This window comes from Salvia hispanica, chromosome 6 (assembly GCF_023119035.1).
Source record: "Salvia hispanica cultivar TCC Black 2014 chromosome 6, UniMelb_Shisp_WGS_1.0, whole genome shotgun sequence".
Lineage (NCBI taxonomy): Eukaryota > Viridiplantae > Streptophyta > Magnoliopsida > Lamiales > Lamiaceae > Salvia > Salvia hispanica.
The window spans coordinates 6,064,606-6,084,263 of record NC_062970.1 but is presented as its reverse complement, the minus strand read 5'-3'; the positions used below and the strand labels follow the sequence as shown (position 1 = coordinate 6,084,263).

The following is a 19,658-nucleotide window of genomic DNA, read 5'->3' as shown; positions in this document are numbered from 1 at the left end:
AGTAGTAGAAAAGGCCAATTCAAAATCTCATTTTTTCCCTATAGTCTATGAGATCAAATCCGTTAAGTGATTTAACATGTTGCTCGAATTAATAATTTTTACCAAAAGTTATCTAGTTCATGCTAGTTATTCAATCAACTTGAAATTATATTCCAACTAACCCGAGTTTACGTACAATAAAAAGCCTCTTCAATCTTACTATGTCAATTAATATTAAGGAACGCAAACGAAAGCGTCATAGAAAAATAAAAGTTTAAGGTGTAGTAATATTTGTGTCTTTAATATAAAGTGTGTTTTTCTCTGCACCCAATTTTAATCATTTTTCAAAAAATTTCAATATAAATAATTGTATCTCTAATTTTGTGTTCTTATAAGATAAGGTTATTGTAGTGGATCAAATAGAAATTGTGTATGGCCGTTACCTTATTGTAGTGGATAAAATAGAAATTGTTTATGGCCGTTACCTTGGATTTTGAAGATCTTAAGTGATTTATCAACAAGTTCGAATTCATCATTTCCTGAACGATTTCACATGTTATACGAAGACACTTTCTCTTACTTATTAAGAGGAATACGTACGATTTTAATTGTATATAATAACATTGAGGTTTTACACAATCTTGCTTAAGATAACAACATTATATATATCTCATGACTACAATTCTCGATAAATTTCATTTTGGCTAATCCATACAGTATCTTTGTATCATTTTGTTTAACAAATCGAAAGCAATATTTGCATATTCGTTTGCATTGACATAATGACTAATAGTCGGCGCAACATGATGAAATAGACAAGAGTCTCCGTTAACTGAAACACACTTAAAATTACATATATCGTCTATATTCATAAACACACTAGTACAGTTTGGAATATTTTATTTGGAATTGATTAATATTTGTGATACAAGCATCGGTTATTCGGGCATTGATACTCAGGGTTCGGTTTGGGCCAGAGGAGGCCTGCCTCTGCCACCGCGGCTGCATTTATTCTTGTACTTACACTCGCGGCGGCGTGGGATTGTTTTATAGATGATGGGTGATGACTTCTTTTTCGCCAAGTCTGTCACCAATCAATTATACTTAGCCTCATCAAACATGTTCAACATTGAAAATAAATTGTACTAGTATATTAAATTTTGGAAATAATACACACTTTTATCATTTATTGCTATAAAAAAATCATATGACGGTAACACTTAAAAGAAATATTACTATAGGCATTTCATACTACAAAGTAAAAGAATAAAAAGTTCTATTGAAACACATTCATACACACAACACAGAACAAAAACGAAAATAAAAATGAGTTTAATGACAGATCCTTTGATAACCCCTTGTTCTTATTTATTTTGCAGCATCAATCTTGTTCAAGGTCAAGAATCATTTCACTTAATTTTTTTTTGACAAGAAATGGTTAAGCAAACTCATACACATGAAAAATAAAGCTTGAATTTTGATATGCATATTCTCTTGTCAGACACTAATTTTGTGTGTCTAATTAGTAAGGTTACGCACAGAGATATATGCACATATTCAATAATTCATCATGTAATAAACACAAAAATATGACCATATATATACGTATCATATAAAGTACATGAATTATAAAATATTAGAGAGACGAAAAGATCATACTTTTGGTATTGGGGGTCTCTGCAAGTTCCCTAGCAACAGCTACATGGGTAGACATTATGAGAACTATTAAGACCAAAATGTTAAGGAAAGCAATTACTTTTCCACCCATATTTAGAGGTTGAAATATAGCTAAATGAGTCTTTTTAGAGATGTTGTATCGGATTTGATCATCAATTTATAGATAAATTTGTTCAATTGAGTTGTAGAGAAATTTCCAAAACCAGGATTAATGTGGTGACTTAGTCAAAGAGTTTTTCCACATGCACATGGGCATGGCCCATGGGTAAGAAAACGAAAGCATCACCCTCAATTATTAAATCTGATATAGTGATACTTCTTCCGTCCGAGAATCGGAGTCATGTTTTTCAATTTTAGTCTGTTCATAAATAGAAGTTCCGGTTCACTTTCACCATTAATGGTAATAGAGTCTCACATTCCACTAACTCATTTCACTTACCTTTCATTTAAAACTAATATATACAACTAGGACTCATATTCCATTAACTTTTTTCCATCAACTTTTCTTAACATTTATTAAAATTCGTGCCGCCAAGAAATTGGATTCGTAATGGCGGACGGAGGGAGTATATATTACTATCAGTGCAACAAAAAGAATGGACATTTTTGAATGCTATTAAGGACACTAATTTGTGTGTCAAATAATACCATCAATGCTTCATAGAGTATTCTTATTGTTGGTGTCCCAACTAAAATTAGGAGACACAAATAAAAACTTCCTAAAAAAGCTAAAGATTAAAATAATTTGTCCTCAACGTAGGACCACTTTCTTTTATGTCCTAAATTATAGTTATTTTTTAAAAATTTCAAACTATAGTAATTTCGTTTCAATTTTTGTATCCTTAAAAGTAAATTTTTTTAGTGTATAAAATGTCAATATTAGATAATATATTTAAAATAGATGAATATAGTTCAACTATAATCACAGTACTCTAATACAAATAAATCTGAAACAATGAAATGTTGAAGTAGAAATCTCATCTGCTGTAACGCCCCACTTTTTCAAACCCTAATTTTCGGGTTATAAAATTTTTGCATTAAATGCCTTAAATGCTATGATATGTGGATTAATTGATGAGTGATTAATTACATGATGTCTTTGTGACCTAATTGCGTATGGGAGTTGAGATTGAGTTGTAAATATAAATATGCTAGAATATCTTACCATATCTAAGAAGATATTGCCATATCCTAATTAAATTAGGATTTGAATTTAAATTCCTTGTGGGAGAGGCATAAAAATCGCCTACTACTATTATTTGGGGAGGATTTTATTATTTTATTCTGCTCCGTGATATATTATTCTACTCCGTGAAATATCCAAATTAAATCATAGGCTAATTAAATAGCCTAAGAAATTCGAAATCCTCCCTTTTCTCAACGGTTTTAACGCCAGTTACACCAACAAATCTTTCCAAATCTTTATTTATTTAATTAAAGATATTATTTTTTTGGCACTCTATAAATACATGAGAGATCCTAAACCCTAGCAACACAAATCACGCCTCCCCCACTCCCAAAATTTCGAAACCTCTCTCTCCCACTCTCTCCAAAAATTTCTTCTACTTTCTTCAAGATTTCTTCATCAATTGAGAAGAATCCAAGTTGAAATTCAAGAATTTATTGAAGAATCAAGGCTATAACTTGTTTCTACCGTTCGTTCTTTTGGAAAAGGTATTTTCTATACTAATCTTTCTTCTTCTACCGATCAATCGGTGTTCTTGAGTCCACATGCATTTAGATTGAGTGAAGGGGAATTAAATTGATGAACTTGGGATGCATGTGATAAGTGTGTGTGTGTGACCGAATGTGTGTGTGTGCGTGCACGCCTCGGAAGGCGTGCACATGTGTTGTGTGTGTGTAGAACACTCATGCGCGACACGATTTAATGGTGAATTTGGAGTTGTTATTCGAATAAAAATGATATGCTAATCGTACCTTGATTTTGGATGATGATATTAAAGATTTATCGATGGGAAAAAGGGAAACGTGGGAACATGCATGATTTGAAATCAATGTTCGAAACTGATTTGTGATACGCCTAATTTAAAGGTGATACTTCGCGCTCTCAGCGTGATAAACGAGGAGAAGAGAATACTTTCGAGCTAAGCCGACGAGGTGGGCTTTCTTTTAAAATAAGGACATTGTCCTAAACTGATATTGATGAGAATGAGATATGTGTTATCATGCCTTGATTTGTTTTGTCGTGCCTATCCCTCGTGGCTATGCCACTATTGATTTAATCGAATTCGGATCCTTGTAGAGCCGCAAACTCTACTTGGGTTAGTGTACACCAATGTTAGACCGAGTGCTGGCGTACGGGTCGGCCGGTCTAGTGACCTGGATTGCGGCCGCATTCCTTGTCATGTAGAATGAGGATATGGTAAACGCCGATGTGAAAAATGGTTGCGCGACCGTGATTTTAGATAAATGATATATATATTGTGGTGCCTCGGGCCTTTCTAAAGATAAAACCCCGATGGACACTTGAGAATGGCATGATAATTATTGTTGTGATAAAACTGTTTTCGGCAATGAGTCCACTGAGTATGATTATAGTACTCAGCCCTGCATGTGTTTTCCCTATGTGCAGGTTGAGCGGTGACGAGCGGGCAGCGGTGTTGAGTAGGAAATAATAACATGATCTGTTGAAACTTAAGTGTCGTTGTGTCTCCATACATGGCTTCACTTCTCTCTTGGTCGCTTCCGCTTAAATATGGAAACTTGTGATCTGTTGGTTGGGTTAAATTCTTTTATTTCGTGGGAATATTTTGGATATGAAACAGATGAGATTATTTTGGAACCTTTGCTATTTCGGAGCATTTATTGTGATAGCCTTTTGTTGGATTCCATTGCTAAGGCATTATTTTTCTCCTACTTAATTGTTCATTAAATACTCTGGTAAATTGCCTTTAAATGAGACCCTAGCCTATGATCTTTGTTGCATTTAAGTCTTCCTAGATAGCGATCATCATTATTGTTGTACCCTAGAATGGCGGGTCGTTACAGTTGGTATCAGAGCCTCAGTTCTTTCCGCTCTGGACCCAAGAGTCTTGTTGAATTAAAAATCTGAAATTTGTGTAAATTGACTAATTGATAATTGTCGAAGGCTCAACACCGCGACTCGTCTCCGCTCAACTACAACGAATGAGGTAACGAGTATCTCTTGAATATTGATTGAAATGTGAAATGTTGGAAATTTCAATGAATGAAAATTGTTGTGACATTTTGAGATTTTCTTGAAGTATGAAATGATGTATATGCATGGATATGAAATTGCTAAGTGCGACTATGCCAAAAATGATGAATGCGGTTACGCAAATGAAAATGTGTTAAGACTTCTTTGAGTTGAATAAATGAGATGCTATATAATTGCGACGGCTTGATTATGTGATGAACGACATCTAAGAGAATGAGCTTAAGCATGCTGCTATACATAGTTGTAAGTCGTGTCGTGAATGAAAATTTTGTGATAATATCGAACTTGGAGGCATCAAACGCCGAATACGAGGCGAGCGACTTATGAGAACGAATTGCGAATCATCGAAACGCGAAAATATATATATATATACAAACCTTTTGTCACGGAAAGGAAATTCCGTTATTTCTTGATATGATATTACCTTCACACCTCCGTCGTTCGACGCATACACACACACATATATATATATACATATATATATATATATATATATATATCCATCATACTCTCGGCATCAGTTTGAAACCTCATACACTATTAATTTTCCGATCCTTGTACTGATGCTGAGGTTTTCCTTTTTGTAGATGCCTAACCGGTATTACGCACCGATGCGAGACCGTTACGCAAAGAATAAGGTTTTCCCTGTTGAAACCTACCAAGAATTTGAGTGGGATGGAAAGTCTTTTCTCCTGACCTTCGTCACCGAATTCTACGACCGCTGGATGGATGCATACACGTATGGATGAGTTACCCATCACGCGGGGATCTCGAGATTGATCCACAGTCTGCCGAGTCCTTGGAGCGAATGGACTGCCCAAGCTGCATTGCCATATACATGGTTCAGTCCGCCAGAGTACAAGCCTCGAGGCGATATAATCGGCTTGATAGGAGTGCTACTCCCAGCCATGGCAGCTGCGAGGGATGGACCGCCGCTTAGTCCTCCACCGCACAAGTATCCGCCAGGTCAGGCCCGCCGATGGAGATATCGTCGCGATAAGGAGCCGCATGTTGATCGTGTCCCTACTAGGCCAAGACTTAAGGCTAATGCGGCTAACCCTTTGATCATCCATGGGAATGTGGAGGACATGCGTGCGATAACTCCACCGCCCCCGGATGTTGGTGAATATGGCGAGAATGAGGGACCGGACGAGGAAGGACCTGCTTTGGAAATGGATGAGGACGAGGACCCCGAGGAGGATATGAACGATATCGACTAGGAGTGATAGTCGTGGAATATTTGTTTTGCTTCCCCCATGTTTTTGGATTGATTTGCTTGATTTTCTACCCACTTCATTAGTTTTGCTACTCTTTTATTTTTCTGCATTTTGATACTAAGACCTCTATGAGGCAACGTTTTTGATTAATATGCCATGGGGAGATATTTTTGATGCAATAGATTGCCTTTCATACATGGTGTAAATTATCTATCACTATGTTATCACGCCATCACACCATGCCTCTTATCGCACCACCATCTTTGAGTACCTTATGGCGCCCTGTACTCGCCACTCAAATTGTACAACTGCTTCTTAAGTGCAATTACCTTGATGATATGGAACATTGATCTTTTGATGACCTTGACGCAACCGATTTTTGTAATAATGATTGACACTACTCTTTGCAATCCGTCTATGTGACGAACTTTTGATATCTTGTGCTTGGCCATATACTCTAAAACAATTGACCCATGAACCTTGTTATTCAACTATACCACGTGACTATTGTTAGAATCATGGGAATATTTTGTGTTGATAAATCAGAATGCCACCAAGACGCCACCGAGAACAAACTCCTCAACCGGAGGAAGAGGACAGCGTGTCACAACCCATTCCGCACCCTCCACCTCCTCCCGCCTCCGGTCGATCGAGAAATCGTGAAGCTATTTTTGGAGCAAAAGCCACCTGTGTTTGATGGATTGGGAGAACCGGCCAAGGCTGAATCTTGGATCCGGGCAATAGAGCGCATCTTCGTGATTTTGAGATGCAACGATAGAGAACGCATGAGTTGTGTGACCCATCAACTGACTGAGGCAGCCGACTTTTGGTGGGATACTAGAACGAAGACTATGCCACGAAACCAAGTAGAGGCGATGACGTGGGAAGGTTTCAAGATGGAAATATACAACAAGTATGTGCCGAAGAGCTATCGGAAAGCAAAGGCATCTGAGTTTCACAATCTGACTCAAGGACGCATGACGGTGACCGAGTACGATCGAGCGCTCAACAGCATGACCCGGTACGCCCCCGATCAAGTCGACACCGACGAGAAGCTGTCCGACAAGTTCCGTGAGGGACTAAAACCCGAGATAAGAATGTCGTTGGCCAGCCGAGGGAGACTCCCCTACACCGAAGCATTAGCACTTGCGCTAGATATTGAGGCAGCAATGCCTAAGGAGAAAGCTAAGGAGAACACTACCTCGTCTTTGCCCCCACCGCACTACTCCAGAGAGAAACGGAAGTGGGATGAGCCTAGAACTTCACACGATGGAAAACGGCACCAGTCGAGTCAGCATCGATCCCAGCACGGAGGAGGGCAGCATACGTCTAGCCAGAGAGGAGACTACCGACCTAGGGCACCACAATGCAATGTGTGCTCTAAGTACCATTTCGGAGAATGCCGGTACCAGAACGTGATCAAGTGCTACACTTGTGGAGGAAACGGTCACTTCTCTAGGGAGTGTCCAAATAACAAGGTAGGATCGGGATCGAGACAGAACGATCAGGGATCCCGTCAACAAGCGAGGGCACCGCCGAATGAATCGGGAGGAAATCGCGACCCATCGTCGCGGCAACAACAACCTCACCGCCCCAGACTTCCTCCCCAAGCTAGAGCGTTCGCGCTGGAACAGAAGAAGCCGAAGAAAGAGCAAGAGGATCGTGGGAAAGGAAACTTGACAGGTATGGGCGAAATTCTCGATACCCGCGTTGTTGTGTTGTTTGACACGGGCGCATCGCACTCGTTTATATCTGAACTATGTGTGCACACTTTGAGCTTGCCTACTAGCGAATCTGAACATAGGATGATGGTGTCCTCACCAGTAGGAGGAATGATAGAAATATCTAGAACGTGCTCGAACGTAGAAATTGTTATGGGAGAATTTAAGATAGTTGCTCACGACTTGCGAGTCATAAAAATGGAGGATATCGATATAATCTTGGGAATGGACTGGCTGACAACGAACTTTGCGACGATTCGTTGTAAGGAGAGGCATATATCTCTACAAGCTCCGGGAAGCGAACCCACCATATACCACGGAATCTCGATGAACCGGCGAACCGCCATCATATCCGCGCTTCAGGCGACCGCAATGATGAAAAAAGGGCGAACTGCCTATCTTGTCTACCTCCATGGAGAGGAGAAGGACGAGAAGAAGATGGAAGATGTCGCTGTCGTAAAAGAATTCCCATACGTTTTTCCAGAAGTGTTACCAGGACCACCGCCAGATCGACAATTGGAGTTCACGATTGACCTTGAACCGGGAGCCGCACCCATATCAAAGACACCATATCGAATGGCGCCAAAAGAGTTGGAGGAATTAAAGATACAACTCCAGGAACTCATGGACCTAGGTTTCATTAGGCCTAGCGTCTCGCCATGGGGCGCACCAGTACTTTTCGTGAAGAAGAAGGACGGGTCAATGAGAATGTGTATCGACTATAGGGAGTTGAACAAATTGACCCTAAAGAACAAGTCTCCACTGCCGAGGATAGATGACTTGTTCGATCAACTTCGAGGAGCAGACGTGTTTTCAAAGATGGACTTGAGGTCCGGATATCACCAGCTACGAGTTCGAAGGGAAGACATACCGAAGACCACATTTCATACGAGATATGGACACTACGAGTTCGTTGTGATGCCGTTCGGCCTAACGAATGCCCCAGCGGTGTTCATGGACTTGATGAATCGAATATTTCATCCGTACTTGGATAAATTCGTTTTAGTCTTCATAGATGACGTACTAGTCTACTCAAAGAACGAGAAGGAGCATGAGGAGCACCTACGAATCACGTTGGAGATGTTGAGGACCGAGAAGTTGTACGCCAAATTCAGCAAGTGTGAATTCTGGCTGAAGGAAGTAAACTTTCTAGGACATATTGTGTCGGCAGAAGGAATCCGAGTGGACCCCGCCAAGGTTGAGGCAGTACAACAATGGAAGTCGCCTTCAACACCAAACGAAATTCGGAGTTTCCTAGGATTGGCAGGATACTACCGAAGATTCATTGAAGGATTCTCTAAGATAGCGAGACCAATGACGCAACAACTTAAGAAGGGAGTCGAGGTGAATTGGACCCCAGAGTGTGAAGCAAGCTTTCAACTCTTGAAGGAGAAGTTGACAACCGCGCCAGTGTTAGCTGTGCCCGAGTCTGGAGTGAACTACGTAGTCTACACCGATGCTTCGAAGGTTGGACTAGGATGTGTGTTGATGCAAAACAACAAGGTGATCGCCTACGCGTCACGACAGTTGAGACCACACGAGTTGAACTACCCAACACACGATTTGGAGTTAGCAGCAGTGGTACATGCCCTAAAGATTTGGAGGCATCATCTCTACGGAGTTAGATGTGAAATCTTTACGGACCACAAGAGCTTAAAGTATTTCTTCGAGCAGAGAGACTTGAATATGCGACAACGAAGATGGCTCGAACTAGTGAAGGACTACGATTGTGGCATCAACTACCACCCCGGCAAAGCAAATGTGGTGGCAGATGCTTTGAGCCGTAGAGATCATTCGCAAATAGCTACTTTTCTGACGGAAGAAGAGAGCTTGATATGAGAATTTAGCAAAATGCGATTAGAAGTGATAAGAGCACCCGAAACAGTGGAAGGGAGAATTGCCACTTTGGTGGTTAAACCAGATCTGAAAACGAGAATCGTTGCAGCTCAACGGATGGATGCGGAACTAGAGGAAATCCGAATTGAAGTGAGAACCGGTGAATCCGGAAAATTTAGTGAGGAGTCCGACAATGCCCTCACATTTGAAGGAAGGTTGTGCGTGCCAAACAATGAGGAACTTAAGAACGAGATCATGGGCGAAGCTTATGAAACTCCATACACTGCCCACCCTGGGAGCACGAAGATGTACCAAGACTTGAAAAAGTCCTTTTGGTGGAACGACATGAAGAGAGATATCGCGGCATTTGTGGAACGTTGCTTAGCCTGCCAACAGGTGAAGGCATTACATCAACGATCACATGGAAAATTACAACCATTGGAGATACCCGAGTGGAAATGGGAGCACATCGCTATGGATTTTGTGACGGCCTTGCCAAAGACCCTAAATGGGAACACCGCAATCTGGGTGATTATAGATCGACTTACCAAGAGTGCGCGTTTCATACCGATTCCGGTAACCCATGGATCGAGCAAGCTGGCTCGGATCTACATAAAGGAGATCGTGCGATTGCACGGAGTTCCAGTGACAATTACGTCCGATCGTGACCCGAAGTTCACATCAAAATTTTGGATTAGTCTACAGCGCGAGCTTGGAACGCGATTGAATTTTAGCACGGCATTTCACCCGCAATCCGATGGGCAATCCGAGAGGACGATCCAAACCCTCGAGGATATGTTGAGAGCCGTGATACTCGACCGCGGTGGAAGTTGGGAATCCGTACTACCGCTAATTGAATTTGCTTACAATAACAGCTTCCAAGCAACAATCAACATGGCGCCATATGAAGCCTTATACGGAAGAAAATGTAGATCGCCGCTCTACTGGGATGAAGTTGGAGAGCGACGGGTGCTAGGACCCGATGCGGTCGAAGAGATGGTTGAAGTCGTTCGACAAATTCGTGGGAGAATAAAGGAAGCCCAGGACAGACAAAACTCATACGCTGACTTTTGTGAAATATTACTGTGAAAAAAAAAATTATCTTTTAATTTCAAGCTATAGATTGTTGGAAGATCACCTTTTTTTTTCTACGATATGCAGCAACCACAAATCAGAAAGGCAAATACTCCCTCCATCCCTAAAGAATATGCACTTTGGGTTAAACACGTGATTTAATACAAAATTGATAAAGTAAGAGATAGGAAAAGCGAAAAAGTAATGAAAGATTGTTAGTGGAGAATGAATCTCACCTCATAATAGTAAAAGATTTTGGGACGAACTATAAAAGAATGAGTGCATTTTTTTTGGGATGAAGGGAGAAAAAGATAACTAAAAGTTGGAGTTAAAAAAAAAAACCAACTTAGGTCTTAAACAGTATATATTAATTATCATACACAATTTATACAGTACAATAACAATTCTAGCAACTCTAATCAATAACTACTACTATTAGCCATTAGGATTCCTTGTCTTGTTTTAGGGATTGATGAATTCGAGTATTCCACGCATTTCTGGATTAAATCGATAATAAGCCTAAAAATACTCAATGCATAGCCTAAAAACTACAGAAAATTCAAATTTTAAGCTAGAAATGCATGTAAACTAAACATTGACCTCTAATTGTCGAAGAATAAAAGCGGTAAAAAGTCTCTTAACTACAAGACACGAGCTACATGGAAATGTAATATAGCTACCAGACGTACAGTTTAACCAAATGACGCCTTTGTGTAAAATCTCAATGTGGAGATAATATATACACTGTCCTATAAATCCTTGTCAGTTCATAAGTTCAAAGTCATGTTGGAATTATTAACTTGGTTACGCCATGTCAATTTCATCTCATTGATTGCTTTATCTTTGGAGCGTTTTTTTTTTTTTTTATTCCCACAAAGGGAGTGACGCGCGTCCGTGATGCGTCTCTATAAGGGCATCCACAGTGGGACGAACTAAGCGACGCCCTATGCACCGCCACGTCAGCATTTTATCCTCCGCCACTTCCACCTGCATTGGGGAGGACTATAGCCCGCCCTAAGCCTCGCCCTAAGTATTTTACTTCTATTTTGTATTTATATAATTTATGCAAATATATCAAGCAAAATAAATAAATAAAAACAACACAATTAAGGCAAATCCTACATTTACTTAATTAAAAAAAAGTTGCAAAATAAAAAATAAAAAAAAGTTACAAACTAAGAAATTAAAAAAAAAGTGCACTACATATAAAAAAACCCCGGCTCGTCTAGAGTAGTTCCAACCTGCGGCTGAGGCCATCGATCATCCGCTGGATGCCTTCGATTTGAGTCGGGTTGGTTGTCTGCATCAGGGCATTGTGTGCGTCCAACAACGTCCTTTAGTCGGAGGAGACCACCAAATCCGTGTAGGCATGTGATGCAGCCGAAGTCTCGGTCGGGGTCAGGATTGGGGCCTGGTCAGGCGGGCCGGGGCGGATGTGGTCGCCTTGCCCTTGCCCTTGGCAGCCTTGATGCTAGGGGGACGCCGAGACATCGGTGTGCTGGAACTTTCATCCTCGAACACTGGATTGTTGAGGTCCATTGGAGATTCGCTGCTTTCGCTGCTTGTATAATCAGTGAAGGTGCGCTTCGACGCCCTCTTCTTCGCCGCCATCGATTGGGGAAGCACACCACCAACGAACTTCTGCTTCTCCTTCAAGATCGCCCAGGACTGGTAGTGCTTGAACTCGCCGAACAATAACGTTTATGATCTCACCGCTTTGTCGCGCACATCCGACGCACTCTCGCCGCTGGCCTGCTCCCTCTAGCACTTGTCGTACTCCCCTGCGAATAGATTGGCCTGCTTCTTTATTTGATCCCCCGGAGCTGCTCCCTATGGCGCTTGTAGGTGGTCGGCGGCTTGGCCTCGTTGTATTTTTCGGCGATGCGCTCCCAATACGCAGTAACCTTCTGGTTATTGGCGAACACCAGATCCTCTGAAACATCAATCCAACATCTCGTCAAGACGAAGGATTCGTCCACGTCGTAGTTCGTCCTTCCCGGGGCGAACTCTTCACACACCGCCGTTTGCAGCAATCTCTGGGCTCGTGCCTGGGCCGCTTCTTCTTGGTGGCGGAGCCCGACGCGGCGGCGGCGGTGGGTGTGCGGTTCGGAGAAGGCTCCATGTCTGACAGCCCGTACGAGTCCGTGCTGAACTCGGGATCGTACTGGGCGTTGGTGTCGAATGGCCGGTATTCGTCGAGTTCTGTACCCGGCCATCGTGCACCACCGAACATCGGATTATTCGGACTTGGGTAATCTCCGGGATTCATTTTGTTTGAAGTGTAGAATATGTAGTGTGAATTTGAGAGTGAAAGGAGTAAAAAATGAAGTGAAAAGTGAGAAGTATATATAAATTTTGAAAATTAAATAAAATTAAATTAAATAACAAAAACGCGTCGCATCGTCCGCGATGCCACAATGGCGGACGATGCGACGGACGATGAGCATCGTCCGCGCTTTATCCGCGGACGATTGATCTGGCGTGGATGATGGTTAACCCATCGTCCGTGGCATTGTGATGCCACAGTGGCGGACGATGCATCGTCCGTCCCACTGTTGATGGCCTAAGATGCATGTGACTTATGCATGGCTTAAAAAACCCATTTTTATTGAAAGACGCATGAGTCTCATGCGTTTTTATGAGAGACACATGTTGATCATGCATCTCTTAACGAAATAAATCACCGAGAGATACGCGTTTGCATTGACTAAATAATAACTAATAGTCAGCGCAACATGATGAAACGGACAAGAGTCTCCGTTAACTGATACACACTTAAAATTACGTATATCGTCTATATTCATAAACACACTAATACAGTTTGGAATATTTTATTTGGAATTGATTAAAATTTGTGATTCAAGCATCGGTTATTCTGGCTTTGATACTCAGGGTTCGATTTGGGCCAGAGGAGGCCTGCCTCTGCCACCGCGGCTGCATTTATTCTTGTATAGTTGTATTTACACTAACGGCGGCGTGGGATTGGTTTATAGATGATCTGTAACATCCCGCCTTCCTAGGGTACAATAAATGCGGCGACTGCTATCAAGACGAACTTAATGAATTCAACATAGGCTAAGGTTTCATTTAAAGAGTTTTGACCAAAAATTTAAAGGAACTATCAGAGCATTAAAACAACAACTTAACCTAGAAACTTAAATAAGAAAAAGGAAGGTATCATAAATTACGATCAAAAATCTCAAGAGTATGACATAGTTTCCAAGATAAAATCCACAAGATAGTCTAAGGCCTCTAAACCGAAAGGAGAGTGCAAAATATTCAAAAATACTTAAGTGTATCAAAAACTCAGCGGAAAACGTCCAAGAGAAAGTGCAGCTATGTATGAAGACACAACTACGCTTGAAGTTCAAAAACATCCATCTTAATTAGTTAACATGCTCAACACCCGCCACCGCTCGTCATCGTTCAACCTGCAGATAAGGAAAACACATGCAGGGCTGAGTATTTTGGAATACTCGGTGAACTCGTTGCCAAAACATTTTATAAGTTATGCCACCCTTACCATAGTGAACTCGAGTTTTAAGCAGTTAAGAGAGAATATCACGAGTATCACAAAATATATTTTCCATAGACTGGCCAGTCAAACAACTCCCCACTTTTCTCATCATTTTCCACAATCACAACATTTTCATGGTGCGACGAAAGTGTGGCCACACTTTTCGCTCATGAGACCGGCCGACTAGCAAGGACGACTCCCGATCCCCTCGTGTACACAGCCTGGTAGGGTTTGCGGCCCGTACTCAGACCCGAATTCGTTTAAACATATCCATAGCCTTATAGCCCAATGGAGCGAACTCTCAAACTGGGCATCAGGCGCACAATATCACAACAAAACAAACATAGGCATGGCATAACAGTTAAACCACCCTTATTTCTCCACATTCATAGATTTGCACATAAAAGAGTTTAAGAGTAAAGCCCACCTCGATTGCTTAGGTTTCAAGTATGTTCTTTCTCTTGTTATCCGGCTTCGCAACTGAGGTTTCACCTTTTTAATCACATAGGCACACATCACAAATCAGATTCAATACAAACTCCTAACTCATGCATGTCTCAACGTTTTTTCCCTCTTCCCACCGATCTATTTTAGCATCATTAATCAATCAAGATCATGTTCATCGCATAAGTTCCATTCGCATCTCAATTCTAGATCTAACATCAACATATGTCACACAAGAGTATTTTGCCATCATACACACACCACACAAACACAACACACACACGTGCATACACGCACCCACACACGCCACACACATGCATACATATTTCCATATCCCCTTTATCCCACTTTCACTCAAACAAGATGCATGAGGGTTCAAGAATACCGATTAATCGGTTGGAAAGAAGAGGAATCGAGTAGAAAGAATAAGATAAATATAAGAATACCTTATGAGAAAAACGAACGGTAGAAATTAAGTATTAGACTCGGTTCTTCAAGATTCTTGGATTGAACTTCAATTCTTCTTTAAAAGATGACAAAATATTGGAGAATAGAAGAAAAATTGGAGAGAGTGAGAGAGATGAGAGGGGGCGTGTAGTATGGTGAGGGTGCGAAATTTTATGGGGCTAGGGTTAGGGGTTCTCTTATTTATAGCGCTCAACAAGATCTTTAGGTAATTAAAATAGAATATTTGGTAAAATTTTATTCTCCACAATTAAATAAATTAAAATATTGTGGAGTAGAGAGGAAGAATGAAAATGGCGTGAATTAGGGTTGGAGAATATGGAATTTTTGAAATATATGGCTCTTCATTAGCCAAGATTTTGTTTTGGTATTTTTTTACGGAGTAGAATAAAATATCACGGAGCAAAATAAAATAAAAATCCTCCAAGCTAGGGATTGAAATAGGCGTTCCTATGCCCTTTAAATAAGGCATGGATTTTTTTGATATTAACTAAAATAAGATATGGCAAGATCTCTTGAGGTATGGAAATATTTGGTAGAATATTTAAATTCTAGTTATAGAAGGAAATCAAGTAAGGAATCAATTTAACAAGCAAAATAATATTTCCTTCCCTACATGGGTGATTTTCGAAAATCACCTAGGAAAATTAAGGGGCTCGATTTTTCTCAATAAAAATAAGGAATAATTGGGCTTTGGATTTAATATGGATAAATATCCCAAGAATTAAATTAAATCTAGAAAAATAGAATTCCTTCTCCAAAAGTCCAAGGGTTCGAAAATCTCAATATTTAGGTGGCTAGTATTTATGGAAATTTTCCCTACTATTCTCACTCACCCTTAAACAAATAATTCACCTCATAATTTAATAAATCACATGCCACATCACATAGTCAACAATTTTGACTTTTCAAACTTCCCGGCCAAATAAACTCATGCAATAAATTCGTTTATCAAATAATTCACATCCACGCCATCAATAATAAATTTTAGGGCTCTAAAATTAGGGTTCGGAAATTCGGGATGTTACATGATGGGTGGGATTGTTTTATAGATGATGGATGCTTTCGCCAAGGCTGTCACCAATAAATTATACTTAGCCTCATCAACCATGTTCAACATTGAAAATAAATAGTACTAGTATATTAAATTTTGGCAATAATACACACTTTTATCATTTATTGCTATAAAAAAATCGTATGACGGTAACACTAAAAGAATTACTCCATCCGTCCCATTAAAAATGCAACGTTTACTTTTGCGCACTTGTTTTGGAAAAATAATAATAAATAACTAAAATGGTGAAAAAATAAAGTAAGAGAGAGAATAATGTAGAAGAGAGTTCCCTTTATATTATTCTCTTTTTTACTTTATTTTTTCTCCACTTTAACTATTTATTATTATTTTTTCAAAACATGTGTGAAAAAGCAAACGTTTCATTTCTAATGGGACAGAGGGAGTATTACTATAGCCATTTCATACTACAAAGTAAAAGAATAAAAAGTTCTATTGAAACACATTCATACACACAACACAGAACAAAAACGAAAATAAAAATGAGTTTAATGACAGATCCTTTGATAACCCCTAGTTCTTATTTATTTTACAGCATCAATCTTGTTCAAGGTCAAGAATCATTTCACTTAATTTTTTTTTTGACAAGAAAAGGTTAAGCAAACTCAAACACTTGGATATGCATATCTCTTGTGACACTAATTTTGTGTGTCTAATTAGTAAGGTTATGCATAGAGATATATGCACATATTCAATAATTCATCATGTAAACACAAATATATGACCATATTTATACATATCATATAAAGTGCATGAATTATATTAATATTAGAGAGACGAAAAGATCATACTTCTGGTATTGGGGATCTCTACGACTGGATGTTCCCTCGCAAAAGCTATATGGGTAGACATTATGAGAACTATTAAGACCAAAATGTTAAGGAAAGCAATTACTTTTCCACCCATATTTTGAGGTGAAATATAGTTTAATGAGTCTTTTTGGATGAGATGTTGTGTTGGATTTGATCGTCAATTTATAGATAAATGTGATCAATTGAGTGATAGAGAAATTTCCAAATCCTTGATTAATGTGGTGAATTAGTCAAGGAGTTTTTCCACAAGCACATGGGCTGGGTAAGAAAACGAAAGCATCTCCCTCAATTATTAAATCTCATATAGTGTTATACTATCACTGCAACCAAAAAAAAAAAATGGATAAAAACATTTTTAGTGCCACTGAGGATGCTAATTTTTTCTTCTAATAAAATAATTAGGGCTGACAATTTTTGGCACGACACGATAACACGACATGAACCGCATAAAATTAATGGGTATGTTTCAAAGCTTATTGGGTTCGTGTACTTATCGTGTCGACACGATAACAACACGAAAACTTCGTGTCATGTTCGTGTTACACTAAAACTCTAATTACCATTTCTTGTGGGTTCCCCCTACCCATCCCTACTAATACTGTCTAGGGTACAATATTTGTAATTTGGCCGAATTGGAAATTCTATTTCTAGTTGAAACATACACTTTTCAGTTGGCTTTGTGTGGGCTGGATATAAGATACGGGCTAATGAAAATGTATTATAGCTACTAAACATACAGTTTTACCTAATTACCTGGATAAATCTTATTGTGTTGATGTAACATAGCCACCAAATGGTGTCTTAGTGTAAACACTCAAAGTGGGATAATATATACATTGTCCTATATATCCTTGTAGTTCATAAATTCAAGGTCATGTTGGATTTAGTAGTTGGTTGAGCCATGTCTATTTCATCTCATTGATCGCTTTATCTTTGGGGCATATTAAGATTGTTGAAGCAACCAATTATCATAATATCTAACTTTTGAGTTTTTATTTGGTAATTTTTCTAGCCTTAGTTGAATGGTTAATAAGCTCGGATATTACAAGTAATTTAGATTTAAAACTTGACAATTTTGGTATTTGATGAATTTGCCAATATTAAAGGACGAGAAGTAATCCTAAAACATACTCATATAACTCAGAAACCCTTAAACAAGGACCACAATATTGCTTTAACTCAAACAAAATTAGAATGACATGTATCGACATAATCATAAACACCATACTACAGTTTGGATTATTTTATTTGAAATTATTTAATAGTATTGTACTTCAACTCTTCAAACATTGGGTGTTAGGGCTTGGATTCTCAAGGTTTGGTCTGGGCGGGAGGTGGTCCTCCTCCGTGACACAAATTCTTGTAACCACATTCGCGCTTGCGGTTGCGGCGATTGTAATTTGGGCCCCCGATTGGTTTAATGGCGCCCCCCCGGATTGGTTTAACGGCGTTCGTCTCGACTTCCACAAATAAAAATATATTAGCAACAATACACACTTTTATCAATTATTGTTAATAAAAACATCATACTATAATTTTGAAACAACATGACGGTTAGTGGAGAATGAGCAGTAAAAAATTCTGTGACCATATATATCTATATACTCATAAAACAACATGAATTATTAATAACAAGAGATGAATAGAGCATACTTTTGATGTTGGTAGTCTCCGCAAGTTCTCTTGCAAAAGCTACTTGGGGGGACATGATTAGAACTAACACGACCAAAATGTTTAGCAAAGAAATTACTTTTCCACCCATATTTTGCTGGTATCTATTGAGTCTTTTTGGATGAGATTTTGTGTAGATTTGATCATCAATCTATAGATAAATTTTAGTAAATGAGTGGTAGAGAAATTTCTGAGTAATGTGGTGACTAAAAGTTTTGCCACATTGACATGTACATGGGTATGGGTAATAAATAGAAAACGAAAGGATGACCCTCAATTATTGAATCTCATATAGTCTTTTCCTAATTGCATTTTTTTTTTTTAAGATTTTTTCTCTTAAAGCTATTTGGGGAGATATTATTAGAACAATTAGTACTATCAAAATGTTAATAAAGAAAAGCAATTACTTTCCTGCCCATATTTGAGGTTGAAATTTAGTAAATGAGTCTGTTTTGGATGAGTATTTCGTGGCATTTGCAAATCAATTTATTACAAGTAAATTTAATCAATTGAATGTATCATAATTGAGATAAGTAAATTTAAGCAATTGAATGGTAAAGAATTGAGATACTCGAATTAAGTAGGCCATTCCAAGAATGATGTAAATGTGCTGACGTAATCCAAAACATTTTCCACGTGCACGTGACTAGTAAAAAAAGCAAAAGTAGCCTTCAATTATCATAATCGATCATGTCCCAATTATACAGACGCTACTACCTCCCTCCATCTCCTCCATCTCCCGCTAAAAGTCTCATTTAATTTTAAAAAATATTAAAAAAATGGTTGGAAAAGAATGAATGAAATAAAAATCTCACTTGTATATATTAGTTTTAAATAAAATATGAATAAAATGAGTTAATGGAATATGAGACCCATTTATAGTAAAAATGAACCGAGACTCCTATTTACAGAAAGACTAAAATGGAAAACGAGACTCTTATTCGCAGACGGAGCTTAAAATACTGTATTGGATT

General features: G+C 39.1%; 3 long non-coding RNA genes across 3 annotated transcripts; all 3 read right to left on the bottom strand.

Moving 5' to 3' along the window:
* Positions 1-783: 783 nt before the first annotated feature.
* Positions 784-1,848, bottom strand: LOC125196871. The gene is made up of 2 exons (XR_007171955.1): positions 1,639-1,848; positions 784-1,063 (listed from the first exon to the last, which is right to left on the bottom strand). It is a non-coding gene; the product is annotated as an uncharacterized LOC125196871 (long non-coding RNA).
* A 12,010-nt stretch (positions 1,849-13,858) lies between these two features.
* Positions 13,859-17,143, bottom strand: LOC125191752. The gene is made up of 2 exons (XR_007171234.1): positions 16,993-17,143; positions 13,859-14,134 (listed from the first exon to the last, which is right to left on the bottom strand). It is a non-coding gene; the product is annotated as an uncharacterized LOC125191752 (long non-coding RNA).
* Positions 17,144-18,128: 985 nt separating this feature from the next.
* On the bottom strand, positions 18,129-18,894 carry LOC125191731. The gene is made up of 2 exons (XR_007171219.1): positions 18,667-18,894; positions 18,129-18,473 (listed from the first exon to the last, which is right to left on the bottom strand). It is a non-coding gene; the product is annotated as an uncharacterized LOC125191731 (long non-coding RNA).
* Between the last annotated feature and the right edge of the window lie 764 nt (positions 18,895-19,658).